The 16976-nt window shown below is 42.3% G+C and overlaps 1 protein-coding gene across 2 annotated transcripts in view; it reads right to left on the bottom strand.

Moving 5' to 3' along the window:
* TC2N (tandem C2 domains, nuclear) overlaps positions 1-7271 on the bottom strand; it is a 45946-nt gene extending 38675 nt beyond the window's left edge. The window contains exon 1 of one of the 2 annotated variants that reach the window (XM_036273025.1): positions 7194-7271. The gene's annotated coding sequence lies outside the window, so the exon portion shown is untranslated. Of the gene's footprint in view, positions 1-7099; positions 7159-7193 lie in introns of those variants that run through there. The other variant, XM_036273035.1, reaches the window with a different exon arrangement.
* Positions 7272-16976: the final 9705 nt, after the last annotated feature.

Here is a 16976-nt window from a genome sequence, read left to right as displayed (position 1 = left end):
CTGATTCTTGCTCCGGTTGTCTTATTTCCTTGTGTACTTGGGTTATCTTTGCCAATACATTATTCATTCACTTCAAAACTTTAAGTCAAGCCCTGGCCGGTTTGGCTCAGCGGTTGGAGCGTCGGCCTGCGGTCCAGAGAGACCCGGGTTCGGTTCCCGCTAAGGGCATGTACCTCGGTTGCAGTTTGTTCCCGGCCCTGGTTGGTCGTGCGGGTGGCAGCCACTCAATGTGTCCCTTTCACATCGATGTTTCCCTCTCTCTCTCTTCCTCTCTCTCCCTCCCACTCTATCTGTACAAAAAATGGAAAAATGTCCTCAGGTGAGGATTAAAAAAAAACAAAAAAACTTTAAGTCAAAGATGAAAGTACACTCCTATAGAGAATATTTTCATTTGCTTACCAGGTGATTTTAAAGTCAAATTTTCACAAATAACCCCATTTTAAAATGGGCAAAGGATTAAAATAGACACTTATTTCTTCAAAGAAGATTGACAAATGGCCAATAAACACAAGAAAAAGTCTCAATGTCATTAGTCATTAGGCAAGCCAAAACCACAGTGAGATACCACTTCACACACATGAGAATGGCTATTGTCAAAAAGGCAGACAAAAAAAGTATTGGTGAGGATGTGGGGAAACCGGAACTATCACACATTGTTGGTGGAAAAGAAAAATGGTGCAGCTGCTCTGCAAAAACAGTTTGGTAGTTGGTGATGGACAGAGACTTGACTTGTGCTGAACACACAGTACAGTGCACAGATGATGTGTTGTAGAACTGCGCATCTGAAATTTGCATAATTTTATTAACCAAAAAATTCAATAAAAAGGGAAAAAAGTAATTCTGAGGAACTGAAAGAGATTCTAGATTTGAAAATAGAATTAAGTGGAAAATAAAATAAAATAAATAAATAAAAGAACAACAGTTTAGTAGTTCCTCGAAAACTTAAACACAGAGTTACCACATGACCCAGGAATTCTACTCTGAAATTTATGAGACTGAAAATCTATTTCCACACACAAATGTCCACAGCAGATTACTCACCATAGCCAAAAAGTAGGTACAACCCAAATGTCCATTACTAATGAATAGAAAAAAAAGTAGTATAGTTATGGAATATTATTCAGGTATAAAAAAGAATAAAGTACTGATTCATGCTACAACATAAATAAACCTTGATACATTATGCTAAGCGAACAAAGCAAGACATAAAAGACTACGTATTGTATGATTTCATTTAAATGAAATGTCCAGAATAAGCAAATCCAGACACAGAATATAGATGAGTGATTGCTTGGGGTTTGGGGGAAGGGAAGAAATTAGTGACAGCTAAAGGATATATAGTTTCTTTTGGGGGTGATAAAAATGTTGTGGAATTAGATAGTGATAATGGTTTCATAACTTTGTGAATATATGAAAAAACACAAAATTGTACATTTTATTAAATTTATTTTATCCTCACCCAAGGATATTTTTTCACTGATTTTTAGATAGAGTGGAAGGGAGGGGGGGAGAGAGAAACATCGATGTGAGACACACACATTGACTGGTTGCCTCCCGCATAACCCCGACCAGAGCCAGGGATCAAACCTGCAACCAGGTACATGCCCTTGACTGAGAATCGAACCCGAGACCGTTTAGTCTGAGGGCCGACACTGTAACTGCTAAGCCAAGCAGTCCAGGGCTAATTGTACACTTTAAAAGGATAAGTTTATGGTATGTGAATTATGTCTCAAAAAAAAAAAGAATTTCAAAATTCACATTTTGAAACTTTTTATGACCACCGCCATGGCTGCAACTTCCCAAGGACAGGCTTTTTGATCCCCCGTTTTACTTGGCATCAAGGCAGCATTCACTGCAGGTCCCTGAAGGAGGCAGACTGAGTTTTCATCCTTTACCTGACATCACAGACCCTTGGGATCCCAGAATTGTGGGCAGAAAGTCTCTGGTAGCTAACCTTGACTGAGCCCTGTGCTGACTTCTAACTATGCCTCCCATCCTGCAAATCCACCAAGTGCTTACTCAAATCCAGTTGAGCAAATACCTGGAGCAAACAAGATTTAGGGCTCCTTTAGTCTCGATTTTCAGCTTTCTCTTAGATTTTGACGTATCAGTTCCTAACTACCATTTAATTTTTTAAATACAGCATTCCTGGCTTTTTTCAGTGTGAAAGTTTCCCCAAATATCTTAACTATATCCCCCATATGAAAATCCTGTATTTGCTTTTCAAGTTAAAATTAACTCTAGTGAATTAGGACAGGATTTGCAAAAAAAGACAGTTTGATAAAGTCTACATTAAAGTAGCTTCAGTATTACTTGTGACCTCAGGTGATTATGTAGAGATATTTAGACCTAAGTAACACATTATACTACAATAAAAAGTTTATTTTAGAAGAAATTAAACGTTAATTTGAGGGGAAGTCTAGTTTTAAAAGAAGCATGGGTGGGTGACTTGTTCTCTTAGGTACTGAGGCTCGTTATACAATGAAAGTAAATAAGATGGCAGCAAAGACACACAAAGAAACCTAAGAAAAAACAGCAGAAACATGTAAAGTTAACATATGATACTTACAGATCAATAAAAGGAAAAACAAAATATTCAATAAATAATGCTGGAAAAAAGACCACCCATATGGCAAAACACACACACACACACACACAAACTAGATGCCCCCATTTCACACTATACAAAAATCATTTTCACACGGATTCAAGGCAGAAATATGAAAGGCAATGTTTTAAAGCTTTAAGAAAAAAATATCAGGCTATATCTTTATGACCTCATAGAAGGGACAGATTTGTTAAAGAAGATGTCAAAAGCACCAACCATTAGGAGAAGGATGACATATTTCAACTACATTAATCTATAGAATATGTCCATCAAAACCACTATAAAGAAAGCAGGAAGACCAGCTACTTACTAAGAAAAAAATATTTGCCACATGTATAACTGACAAGGGATTAGTACCCAGAATAAATAAATTAATATATATTTTTGAAAGACTTCTAGAAATCAATTTAAAAGGATATTTTGAAACAATAAAAAACTAGGCAAAAGACATATACAGACATCTCATTGAAGAAGAATTGTAAAAGGTTCAACATCATTAGTAATTAAGAAAATGTAAATTAAACTACCAATGGGGTACAATTTCTCACCCACTAAATTGTTGAAAAGAAAAAGTTCAGATAAATACAAATGCTGTTGCATAAATGTCTCAATGCTTCCAAGAAAAAGAACAAAGCAAACACTTAACACATTGCTTGTGAGAGTATAAACTGGTACAACCACTTTATAAAACACTTCAGTATCATATAGCAAAACTAAAGATCCACTCCCAGGCAAAAAACCTAGGGACAGTCTTGCAGATGGACACAGAGATATGGTTTAGAATGGTAATAACAAGGCAGCTTTTAATGACAAAAAGTAAAAATTAAATTTAAGAAAGAAGACTGGCCTGGCTGGTGTGGCTCATGAACTGAGAGGTCGGGGTTCCATTCCCAGTCAGGGCACATGCCCCGGTTGGGGGCTGCGGGCTCAGTCCCCAGTAGGGAACATGCAAGAGGCAGCCGATCAATATATCTCTCTCACATCGATGTTTCTCTCTCTCCCTTCCTCTCACTCTAAAAAAAAAAATCAATAAAAACATATTTTTTTTAAAAAAGAAGACCGTAGCCCTGGCCAGTCTGGCTCAGCAGTTAGAGTGTCGGCCCATGGGCTAGAGAGTCCTGGGTTTGGTTCCCACTAAGGGCACGTACCTCGGTTGCAGTTTGTCCCCGGCCCTGGTTGGGGTTGTGTGGGTGGCAACCACTTGGTGTGTCTCTCTTACATAGATGTTTCTCTCTCTCTCTTTCTCCCTCCTGCTCTATTTGAAGATAAATGCAAAAATGTCCTTGGGTGAGGATAAAAAAAGAAAGAAAGAAAGAAAGAAAGAAAGAAAGAAAGAAAGAAAGAAAGAAGACTGTAAACTCCCCCAAATATCCATTAACGGGAGGATGGGTAACCAGTGATAAAGTCATACAATGAATGATATACAGCAGTAAAAAGTAAACAAACTATAACATATCAACATAGCTGAATCTCACAAATGTGTGCCACAAAAAAGTGATAGACAACTAAATAATACATTATTTAGGAATATATACATATGTAGTAAAACTACAGAAAATCAAGCATGAATGAGAAAGGTAATCAAGGAAAAAGATAAGTCAATTCTTTAAAAATATTGACTATATATTATTTCTAAAGTATGATATGGGTACAGAGGCTTTTATTTTATTAGTATTCTCTAAATCTGTGGATGTGTCAAAAGTACTACTTTGCACATATGAAAAAATTTCTCATTTAAAAATTAAGTTAATGCATGGTTGTGGTAGAAAATGCAAAAAATACAGAAAACTATATGAAGAAAATGAAAAATATCAATCATCCCATCATTCTGAGATAACTACAATATTTAAAAGAAATGACTATTGCCCTGGCCGGTTTGACTCAGTGGTTAGAGTTTCGGCCAGCAGACCAAAAAGTCAAAAGTTCGATTCCGGTCAAGGGCATGTACCTGGATTGCAGGTTCCATCCCAGCCCTGGTCGGGTCATGAGAGGCAACCAATCAATGTGTCTCTCTCACACTGATGTTTCTCTCTCTGCCTTTCCCTCTCTCCCTTCCACTCTATCTAAAAATTAATGAAAAAATATCCTCTGATGAGGATTAACAACAACAAAAACTTACTTGTTTGAATAACAAAAGAATTTAAACTTTCAATGGAAACTGAAGTGGAACTCATTACAAAAAAATTTTAATCTAAGAGCATTTTCCCTTGAATGCATAATAATGATTGAAGCAAAGGCCCTAATTGATGTATGTATGCCTCATGGATTCTGATTCAGTCAGAACATATGTCTTCTAGTAAGAGTTTAAGAAGAGTCACTGAAATATACATGAAAGAATCACCAGTTAAAAGTATAAGTTGGGCAAAGGAGGGGAAAATAGGGGACCATCTGTACAATAAATAAATTTTTTTTAAAAAGTAAGTTGGGAGTATCAATGTACTGGAACTCAGGTTAAATACAGTCCAGTAGTTTGTTACAATGTGACTTTAACACTGATAACACCTGAACCCAACAGAACAAAATACCACTAAAATAACGCTCATCATTTGAATGGGAGGAGATGAAACACTTTTGTATAATACTGTAGTTTTATCAATATGCTCAGCTACTTGTTCTCAGCTTTTGCTGAGAGAGGAATAATGCTGTTGAGATGCACTTTAACATAAAGGTATTTTCCTTATTTTCTTTCTAATCTGACTATAAACTGCCCTCTGCCGCCCCATCACTTCTAATCTTTGTTCCTCAAAATAAGGATTCAACACTATATTTCATCTTCTATTTATTCCTCAAATTCATTCAAAGTTGGCTTCCATCCCTATCATTTTACTTAAATTATGACTGCTGAGAGCGATGACCCCCTCTTCTTAGCAAAGCCAATAGGCACTCTATCGGCTCCCATCTTCCGGATTCTTCTGACTCATTTGACTCTGAGATTTCTCTCATTAACCTCTTTCCTCTCCTGGCTTCTATATGACACCACTGTCTGCTAGTTTTCCTCCTCCTTCCCTGACTGCTCCTCAGTTTCCTTAACTGTGTCTACCTATCACTTAAATATTGGCATTTCCCATCCTTGATCCTCCTCTCTTCTCTACTTACTGGAATGATTTCTTCCACTCACAGAATTAACCGCCACGATCCAGATGCTTCCAACATCTACAACTCTGACCCCAACCTCAGAAAATCCCCACACCAACCTATTAAACTGCCAACTGGACACCAGCTCTGCCAGACGTCTTGCAAGAATCTCAAACTCATTTTCTCTCAACCTGAAACTGGTCTCTCAATTTGTTAGTTCTAATTATAAATTAAATTTATAAACTGAATTGTTTATTATAATTCCAGAGGAACCCCAAAATACAAGAGATATTTAAATTGTTTTTCTTAAAGGTTAAAAAAAAAAGCAAACTTTTACAATATCTTTTCTTCCAGTTATGAAGGTAACTCCTTAGCAAAAAACTACAAGCACAAAGGATGATAAAAAGCAAATCTCAAATTCCAGCTCTCAAAAGCAAGCAATAGCAACATTTCCTTCTGAAAAAGCAATGTTTAACCATGATAATGCTACATAACAAAACATTAAACTGGTAAATAGGGGTGCTGTTATTAACTCTCAATATTTCCTGGCCTTTAAAAAAAACACAAAACAGAACTCTATTAACTGCCTACCTGGAGTTAGAGTCAGTAAAATATTTTAAATACAAAAACAATCCTTTCACATGCTGTATTTTAAATATTCGAAAGGAATTAATGTTTTTTTTGGCTTGGCACCTGTCTTGCCTACACCTGGACGGACGTCTGTGTGTGCAATATACCCCACAATTCGCCCACAATATTTTCCTTTATTTACAGGAAACTATAACAAAGAAAACAAAAACAAAAACAACACCTGGAAGAAACAGATGCCAAGTCTAAAATCTAACTGGGTAGATAATCCGTGTTTTGCAAAACCCACAGGAAAGTGACATTTTAACACCTCTTCGCCGCTTCAAAAAAGTTTCAGAAACATCTCAAACACTGGCTCACCGTTCCCATCACACCCTGCAGGCGAAGGAAGTCCGCTTCCCCTTCCCCGGAGCGCGCGCCCGGCCGGGGCTGGGGTCGCCCCCTCCGGCCCCGGGTCCCACGGGGGGACCGGCGGACCCCACAACCCACGCCGCTCCAAGGGCTCGTCACTGCCCTGCAGGCCACGGCGATCGCGGCGGTCCAGGGGCCCTACGCCTCCCTCCGGCCTCCGGGGAGCAGGAGTCGCGACGGAGACTCGGGAACAGTCACCGGGCCCCCATCGAAGGCGACAGGGAAAGAGAAAAAGTTCAAGCAGACGCAAAGAGCTGCGGGACAGTCGTGGCACACTCTGCCCCGCGGGGCCCCGGGCGAGGGGTCTACTCGCTGGGCCCAGGGCCGCTCTCACCCCCCAACCCGAACCCCGCCAGCCGGACCCCGGGGCAGGGCAGCGGCCGCCCGAGGCCCGGGGGAGCGCCGCCGACAGCGCACCTAAGCCCGCGGCTCCCTCCCCCGCCGGGGCCCGGCGTCCGCGCGCGGCTCTCGGGGCGCCCCTGCTCCACACCGCGCGGCCCCGGCGGGTTACCTGCTCCAGGCAGTGGGCGCTCTGCCGTCGCCTCCCGCGGGAATCGTGACTCGGATTACCTCGCGCGACAGCGCCCCGAGGTCCCGCCCCCGTTCCCAGGTCCGCGGGGCCGGCGGGGGTCTGCGCGCCGAGGGGCGGGGCGGGGCGGGGCGGGGCGGGGCAGGCGCCTGTACCTGAGCGCACTGCGCGTGCGCCTTCGACTCCTTTCCCCACTCTTCGCCTGCCTCTGTAAGCCCCAACTCTCAGCTTCTCCCTGGGAAAGGGCTAAGGTGAAGCCAGGCGGAGTTTGGAGTGTTTTGAGGGATCAGAAGAGAGATAAAAGATAGAAGGGGAATAGAAGGAAAGCCGTTGGCCTCATGAACCTCTTTGAACAGTGAAGAAAGGAGCAGTCTCTCTCTTGGCAGAGATATTTCTGCAGCCTTTTCTTGGAAGCTCAGAACCTTTTCTTAGTTGTAGTGTTACTGGACTTTAGCCTTTATACCCTAATTATAATGTCTTTGAGAATCAGCCCACATCGCTTCACTTTTGTGGTTTTGCATCTCCGACTACCTTGCCAACAGTAGGTATGTTCAAAGGAATCCTAGAGGTACCCACTACAATGGCCTGTCCCCATTCTAGGCTGAAATCCGGCACCCTGGCAGGGAGTTGGCTGGCTCTTGTTCTTTTTGCCTTCCATGGTGGGAAACTTAACTCTGTCCTTGTAAAGTTGTTGAATGAATTCCTAGATTATCTGTTGGCAAATAGCTCAGTTCTTTTGAGAGACCAATGGATTATAAATTGAAATAAAGGTAATACTTTTCTTCCTGGAGAGCAGTCTTTCCCAAAGTGTGTTCTATTAATCTCTAGGTCCTAGAGATGCTGGAGAGGGGTCGCAGGTGGGGTGGGGTGGGTGTAGAATCCAAGATCAAATTAATGTACAGAAAGAAACACGATATAGTTGCTCTCCTTGAAATTTACAGACCTGAAAACTGTGCTTTAGTTAGTATCATCTTGCGTTTCCCAAATTTATTTGACCCGAAAGGTGCTAGACTATGCCACCCCAAAACATGCCACTTTGGCATAAGAATGACCTCGAGTTAAAGGCACTTGAAAAATGTCAGGTGCAAGAAGGGAACCTTCCTTTTTCTTCCTGAAAGCAAATGAAACTCCAGTGTGAAAGATTCCTCTGTATACCAAAGAAAAGAAACATTCTGATCACCGGAGGTGGAAGTGAAGGCTGAGGGAAATCTATAGAAACCTTGTTAAACTGACCCTTGTCTTCCTAGTCACCTCACAATTAACTACCATGCTCAAACCTCTTTGTCTTGTCACCTTTTCACTACTTACTACTCTTTGTCCAGCTTAGTATATAAATTTCCAGCTCTAACTGCTTCTTGGGGTCTTCAGTTTCCTATGGGTGCCCCCCTGTACATGTAAAAATCTGTATGCTTTTCTCCTATTAAACCTGTGCCAATTTAATTCCCATTTCTAGTCAGAAACCCTAAAAGAGTTAAGTTTCACCTCCCCTAGAGACCACACAACTCTCTTCTTGAGTGAGAAATGCCTGTTACAATCCCAGGGCATTAGTGTTTCAACCAACACACTTTGATAAAGACTGCTTTAAAATCCAAGGACATTCACCCTAAATAATTTTTCACTCTATTACAAATGTTTGCAAAGTTCTATACTGTTTATACAAAGCTTTCACATGAGTCATCCCATTTAATCCTCACAATTATGATGTACTGTAACTGTAATGATTCTCATTTTATAGTTGTAGGTATTGAGAATAAGACAAACAATGGTTGCCCAAGTATAGAGTCAAGATCAACTCTGGACTTCAGACTCAGAGGCCTTTTAAAGGTGTATGATGTGTTCTACTGAAGGGTCAAATGGGAGAGAGAGAGAGAGAGAGAGAAAAGGACAAAAACCTTTACCTATCTTTTACTCCCTGTGGCACCTGACATCATAGTTCACTCAAAAGTGTCATAAAGACGGCCTGAATGAATAAAGAATGAATGAATCCATGAATGCTTATTGAACTGGACTGAGTCCTTGGTGCCCTAACTGAACAACCTTAACAGCCTCTTCAATGATGCAAAAGTTCCAAGGGCAAGAGCTCCCCACATTGTTCTTAGTTTTCTTCCATCTTCCATGTAAAAAGGATTCCTTAGAAGTCACTCTGTTAACAGAAACAGTTCTTTGAAAACAGTGAAACCACTTCCTTTATTTTCCTTGAAATGGGCCTTCTTCCTGTTCCACTTTCAGGGGCGAGGCTATAGTGATATAAATGGTAGATACTGTAGTATATACGCCTTTTTTTGTGCCCAGTGTTTAACCTCTTCCTCCAAAATGACCGTTGTGCAACATTCTGAGTGGGTTTTTGTTTGTTTGCTTTTTACTGTTATACATTAATGTTTCTATTATTAATGTCATATTATTTAAGGCAGAGCTGAGGCAAAAAAATAGATTTGGGTTGACGTGGGTAACAGTGCTGCTCAGATTTTGCTGTGTATATTGATTCTTTCATTTGAGAAGACAAATAAATCACTTAATCCCTGTCCTAATCCCATTTCATTCTTCCTTCATTCAGTGCAGTTTGTAAGTGATTTGTGACTCAGTCCATCCCTGTTGCTCCAGGCTCAGCCCCCATTACGACCCCCACCCACCACCACACATTTTTTACCTGAATCAACTATAGTTCCCTAAATTGCCAGATTTGCACTACAGTTTCCTTTAACTCTATTTGATGGGTACCAACTGGCAAATTCATGTTCATTCATCTTCTGGAAGATGAAACTCCACAACCCTCACCCCAGAGTAAATTAAGTACCCTTCCTCAAAGTTCCTGCCACAATCCATCCATATGTCCAGCATGGAGTACACAGTACGGTTACTGTGATCACTGGCTTCCTTCTCCCCTTCCTACTAAACTCATTCCATGTGAATTACCAGTAGACAGGAATCGTGACTTCCACCTGTTTCCTGAACACATAGCAAAATACCTGACATACAGAAAGAACTAAAAGATTTGTGGAATGAAGGAAAAACAAATCTTTAAAAGAATATGAATTCCTAGAGTGCTTGTAAACTGGGGATAATTTTCTGTTTTCCCTTAAATTATTCCCTTCCTGTTTTCTGCCTTAGAAAAACAACAGCAGAAGCTTATATATAGGTATTCATCCATTCATTCATTCATTTGTTCAACAAACATTTGTTTAGTGTCTATAGTATACCAGGTACAGTCCTAAGCACTTGCTTCAGAGAGAAAGTGACATTTCAGCAGAGTCACAAATGCTCACCAAATCTTGATTCCCCTTTCTGTGCACAAAACTAAAATACTTTGTCCATTCCCCTTACAGCTAGTTAAGGCCATGTGACCTATCCTCACCAATAGAATTTGAGCAGAAGTAGAGTTTCACTTCTGAATCTAGGCAATGAAGAATTGGTGAGCCTTCTCCACATCCTCTCCCTCTTCCCATTCCTTGACTACCTCGGACCATTGCTAAACCACTGCTAAAGCTGATAATAAGACCAGATGGAAGGAGTTCTGGTCGCTAAGTGACTTCATGGAACAAAGCTTCCCATACCATTCACCAACCTAAATTGGATTGTGATGTACGTGAAAAATAACTCCTGCTCTAGACATTGCATGGGAAACATCGAACATGAAAATTTCTCAAAGAAGGTACTAAAGCGGTAAAGACTTTAAGTTTGTCCCAAATAGATAAAGAAAAATCTTTATGGATACACACCCCTTGTTCTCTCTCCAGATGGCCACCCGATCAGAATGCTGGCATTCTTTGTTTGTTTGTTTGTTAATCCTCACCACAGATGTTTTCCACTGATTTTTACATAGAGTGGAAGGGAGGAAGGGGAAGAGAGAGAAAGAGAAACATCGATGTGAGAGAGACACATGGATTGGTTGTCTCCTGCATGGTTAGGCCCTTGAATGGGAATCAAACCTGCAACCCTTCGGTACATGCACTGATGCTCTAACCACTGAGAAAACTGGCCAGGGTGGAATGCTGACATTCTTGACCTGAAAACAAGCATAGAGTCACCATCACATCATCTTCAACACCTTTATTAGCCATTGTCAGTCTCTTTCTTGCACTTTGAAGAATTTCCCTTAGTGGTCTTCAGGGGAGCCAGTGTCATTCAAAATAGAGGAGTGGTAGAAGACAGGAGTGAGAAGAGAGGTCCTGTACGTTCTTGAATATCTTACTAAGGAGTTCCTATATTAATACACAGGACACGTAAATGGAATAAACTAGGGACTCTTCGTGATGGGATGAGATTTTTCTTGTTTTCCCCCTTCTCCCATCACATTCTTTCCTGGGTGACTGGTATCCACTAAAGCTAAGATAACAAAGGGAAAATGGTGGTCATAGATGCTTCACCAAGAGATCTAATCATAAAGGTCTCTTGCATCAATTCCCTCACCCCATAGCCCTTCCGTCCTCCAAACCCCATTAATCAATGAAACTTCATAGCACCAAAGGCTGATAGTTTCGTGGAGGTCTAAATAAAAAATATTCAGTCCCTAGAGCAGGAGACAATAGCATCAGTGGGATCAAAGGAAGATTGTAAAGGAGGAAAAGGAGAGAGAATTCAGAAAAATTATAGAGGGTTTTCTACCAACTTCAAGATCAACTCACCCATGCTGGGAAGCTGTTCCAAAGAGGATGACAGACACATGGAGCACAGGGTGTAAAACTGTCCCAGGATTTTAGAACAAAGGCCCCCAGACTCATTGAATAAAGCAGAGAAACATCCAAATCCCTGAATTAGAAGAAATTATTCAAATCTGAAGTAAATGACTACATTTCACTGGACTCCATGTGCTAGGGTTTAAGCTGTGTCAACTTGCTCAAGCCAGAACTACCGTTCCCACAATTTATTTCTCTATATGGTTCTATGTTGGATTGACCAAAAAGAGGAATTTGGACAAGATTTGGAAAATAGAAGTGAACTGACCTATTACTCTCTAAAAATCCTCATAATTACACACAGCGGCACACAAACACAGAGACACGGGCAGGTTCTATCTTGTCCGTGGTCCCTGTGTCTAGCTCTTCTTCCCAATCACTGGCCCTGCAGAACACCAGTGTGCCAGACCCACATCCTGAGCTTGACTGAAGACCTACAGAGATGACAGCTATCCATAGACTTTCCACGACTCTCCTGGATGCCACTCTAGCAGCTAGAGGTGCGTGGCTTCCTGGGTTCATCACAAGTTCTGATCCTGTAGATCCATCTGCCAGGGCTTGATGGGGGCAGGTTGGTGACTTTTCTCTGATCCTTCAATCATACTTCCAGGACTTCACAACTCTTATATTCTTATATCAGCAGTACTCCAGTGGTTCACCTTCCCTGATCGGAGCCCTCCAATTCTCCCTGCATGTGCCTGGCTGCCCAAAAGGAAGATTAGGTGGATTGCACTTCTCTTCTACTATTAAAGAAAAAGTGTATATGGAAGAACTACATAAATCTGAGCTAAAATTACCCCTTGGTAGAGCTCACCCCAAGAGAGGGTGGTTAGCTAGTTGCCCATTGATTTCCTACTGTGAATTTACTGTAAAATGGAAACTGACTAGCTTGTCAAGCTGAGGAACTTGCTTTGTTTCTCCGTTAGCATACTATGTTAAACCCTGTTGAAGAAGACTCAGTCGGGCTCACCAGACACTGAAGTAGACAATAAGGTCTATTAATATTAATAGGGCCTATTCATACAGCACGACAGAGAATTATCGCAGTCCCCAGACATTTGTATCTGATGGTCAAAGCACTATACTTGCTGAAATAGCCATACAGGAAGCTAAATGGTAATCAGAAGGTTGCTGGGGAGGAATATGTTACCAAAATTAGAAGAGTTAAAAGAAATATTAAGTGATGAGTAGCATCAAGTTATGATCGCCGTATCAACACCACAGAACAGACTGGCCTGTCACAGTTGCAGACAAGCTATGTGGTTCCATTCACCAAGGGTACAGTCATAGCTATAGGCCTTCTCTGTAGTACATTAGAGTACAGGCCCAGTGTTTCATCTCTCACTGTATCCATACCCTTTGCCATGACTTTGAAGATTCTTTCACTCAAGGAGTGGAGTCTATTTCTCTAGCCCTTGATTATGACTTCAGCCATGTGACTTGCTTTGGCCAATAGAATGAGTAGAAAGTAACAGTGTTCAAGGTCTGAGCTGGGGCCTGAAGAGGCCTCACACGTTTCTTCTTACCTTCTTGTGCTTCTGCCAACAACATGAGAAGATTTTGCCTGGACCAGTCAGCTGGTCCAAGGAGGATGAGGGATATGGAGCAGGGTCATCCCAGATAAGCCCAGACTAGATCAGCACACTCCTAGCTGACCAGCAGACAGGTAAGAAATAACAGATGATTGTTGTTTTATGCCATGGCATTTTGGGACTGTTTGTTACACAGCAGTAGTTACCTGACCTAGCCTCCAACCATGATTTTCTGGGATGTTGGGAGAGGTGATCTTACCCCATTGTGGCCCCAGAGTTCCAGACCAGCATGCCCAGGATTCTCCCACCCTGTCACTAAGGCACCAGTTGGGTAATGGTAAGTTGAGGGATCATCCTTGAACCCTCAGTAAAATTCTGTTTGACATTTTCTATCCTTTTGGTTAGATGTAAAGTCTAAATATTTGTCACAGCAGAGGGGAGATTTAAAAACTCTTCAGAAGGATACTTCTGAATATGAATAGTTGTTTGCATATACAACTTTAAATCACTATCTGAAAAAAAACACTGAAGCCTATCATTTGTGATTTTTGCTTTTATCAGAGTTTTAGGAGAATTCATACACCCAACAAAATCCCCGGGCAGCTTCGGATGCCAAGACTTTCTTCCCCTCTCTTTAAATCTGCTCCAAGCCCATAGGAAGAATTCATGAATAAATGTGGTTGGCAGATGAACCAAATACCCAAAGACATACTCTTATGACAATTGTATCTTAATCTTTTAGTTTGACGTACGCATTGGTCTTTATATGAATGAGAAGCATAGGTGGTGGTGGTGGTGGGGTCCTCAAAACATTTTCTAACCCTATGTTTTCAGACCTCCCTTCTTTCCCCACCCCTCCCTGCCTCTCACTGGCTTCCCCCACGCTTCCAGCTTGTGAGGGGCTGATGGAGTTGGGATATTTTTTGAGGAAATGTGGGAGGTCTGCAGTCCATTTCCTACTTGACGTGCGCTTCCTTTGCCAGAAGAGAAAACCCAACAGCAACAATGCAGCCACACTCCAGCACGGCTCCACAGCACCCCATGCCTGGCTTCCACAGAGCAGCGCATCACCCCACGAGGTGACAGCACTCAAGGGACAGGGCAGGGTCTGCGGGGCCAGTGGAGCACACCCTCCCTTTCTGAAAAACATCCCCTCAGGAAACAATTTGGCTTTTCCTGCAAAACATGAATTTGCTTGGCAGGCTGACCAACTCATCACCCCTGTTCATGTCATACCGCCTGCCTGATTAATAACAACAACTAGTCCAAGAACATAGTGAATAAGGCTTCAATAGGAGAGGGGCAAAGGGAGACAAACAATACCCTTGCCAAACAAACATGCATGCCCACACGCCCACATCCCTCCACCCCCAAACACATAAAGCCACTTGAAAAGTGTTGAGAAATAAGAATGCCTCAATCAAAAGCACTTCGCATTACTGGGAATAGTGTTGAAAATTTCTTTCTCCCATCCAAGTATGTTTGGTGTGATAATAGCATCATTCTTCATTGGCTATCACAAGGCCAAGTTTTGTGTTAATGGTCTATATATGTATGTGTATGTGTAGGTACACACACACACACACACACTTATTTTAATTCTTGTAACAATCCTGCAGAGTAGGCATCATTATATAAACTTTACAGATAGGTAACTTTTCCAAGATCACAAAGAAGGGATCGAGGAGCCAGGATTTGAACCCAAGGCTGTGTGTGACTCTAAAGGTCAAGCTCCTTCATTGAATCACAGCAAAACCCGATTCATTTAGTCAAGGCTGATTGAAATCACCCTCTCTTCTATTAATTGTCTCGCTCTTTTTTTTTTTTAATTGTTGACACTATTACAGATATCTCACATTTCCCCCTTTTTTTTTTTTTAATCCTCACCCGAGGACATTTTTTTTTTTTTTTTTTGCATTCATCTTCAGATAGAGCAGGAGGCAGAGAGGGGAAGAGAGAGAGAGAAACATAGATGTGAGAGAGACACGTTGACTGGTTGCCATCCACACAACCCCAACCAGGGCCAGGGACAAACCGCAACCAAGTTACGTGCCCTTAGCGGGAACCAAACCCGGGTCTCTCTGGTCAGTGAGCCGACGCTCTATCTGCTGAGCCCAACCGCCCAGGGCACCATTTCCCCTCCTTTGCCCACCTTCACCCAACACCGCCTCCCCTTGGCCATTACCACTCTATTGCCTGTGTCCGTGGGCTATACATATATGTTCTTTGGCTAATCTCTTCACCTTCTTTTATTCAGCACCCCCCTCCCCTGTGAGATCTGTCAGTCTGTTCCATGTATCCATGCATGCTTGGTCATTTTTGTCGTTGTTGAAAGTGTTACAGATGTCCCTCTCTTTTCCCCCATCGACCCGGCTTCCCACTCCCACCCTTCTGCTTTCCCCAACCTAAGTCTATGATTGTTCCGAACAGAACTCTGATGGTTACAAGTAACAGAAACCCACTGGAACTATTTCAAGTAAAAGGCACAGCACGGTATTCTCGCCCCAGCCCTAACACGGCCAGGAAAACAGTGGGAACAAACGGGAAGCCAGGAATCTGAACAGGAGGCCTTTGGAAAGGGCAGCACCTGAGGCAGCCCAGGCCCCTTCCCGCCTCGCATCTCAGGGAGGCACTTCCTCTGCACACCTGCACACAGCTACCAGCTTCTGAGTCTCCAGTCCCTCAGAGCAGCCGCCTGCCCCCAGTTCGGCAGGGACTTCCTGTATGGCAAAGCCACTAGACGTTTGAGCTCAGGGCCCACCACCCGAGAGTAACAACTGCTTGTCACTTTCCAGCTTGCTAGGAAAGGAATCTGATGGGCTCAGCATATATATATATATAATATATAAAATATATCCATATTATATATATAATATAGATATGTTTATTTTTTTAAAATATATTTTAATTGATTTTTTAGAGAGAGAGAAACATTAATGTGAGAGAGAAACATCAATGGCGGCCTGCCACCTGCACACCCCCTACTGGGGATTGAGCCCGAAACCCAGGCATGTGCCCTGACCAGGAATCGAACCAGGATTTCTCAGTCCATGGGACAATGCTCAAGCCACTGAGCCACACGGCCCAGGCTCAGCTTATATTTTTTAGCTGGACCACACAAGTCACAGGTTGCTGGCTGGTCTCTGGTTGGGCACCCTTCAGTCAGATGTTCACCCTGGGCCAGTCAGAGGTCGCTGGGGAGGGGGGATCACGTGATCTGCTGCTGCTCCTGCTGGGGGGGAAGCACCTTGAAACCCAGTGGAGCTCAGCTCTCATTCACTCCCCTTTCTTTTATAAGGCTGATTTATACACCTGGTTTAGCCTTTAATTTTAAGCAACCCACCCCCACCCCACCCCCATTGCTCTTCAAGTGCATTTTATTTATTTTCTAGGTTCCTAGAGAACCACACGTTACGGTCATTCTATCTGCAATGCCTGGCAGAGTGCTGGGAACACAGTGGACATTTACAAACGCTTTGTTTTAGGCAGAGTTCGTCATCGGGCAGGACAACGTAGGGGAGCAAGAATTTCTTTATTCCTTCCCTTGCCCACACAAAGAC

The sequence above is a fragment of the Molossus molossus genome, unplaced genomic scaffold, assembly GCF_014108415.1.
Source record: "Molossus molossus isolate mMolMol1 unplaced genomic scaffold, mMolMol1.p scaffold_m16_p_1, whole genome shotgun sequence".
NCBI classification, from domain to species: Eukaryota; Metazoa; Chordata; class Mammalia; order Chiroptera; family Molossidae; genus Molossus; species Molossus molossus.
This window is presented reverse-complemented; position numbering and strand designations above follow the sequence as displayed.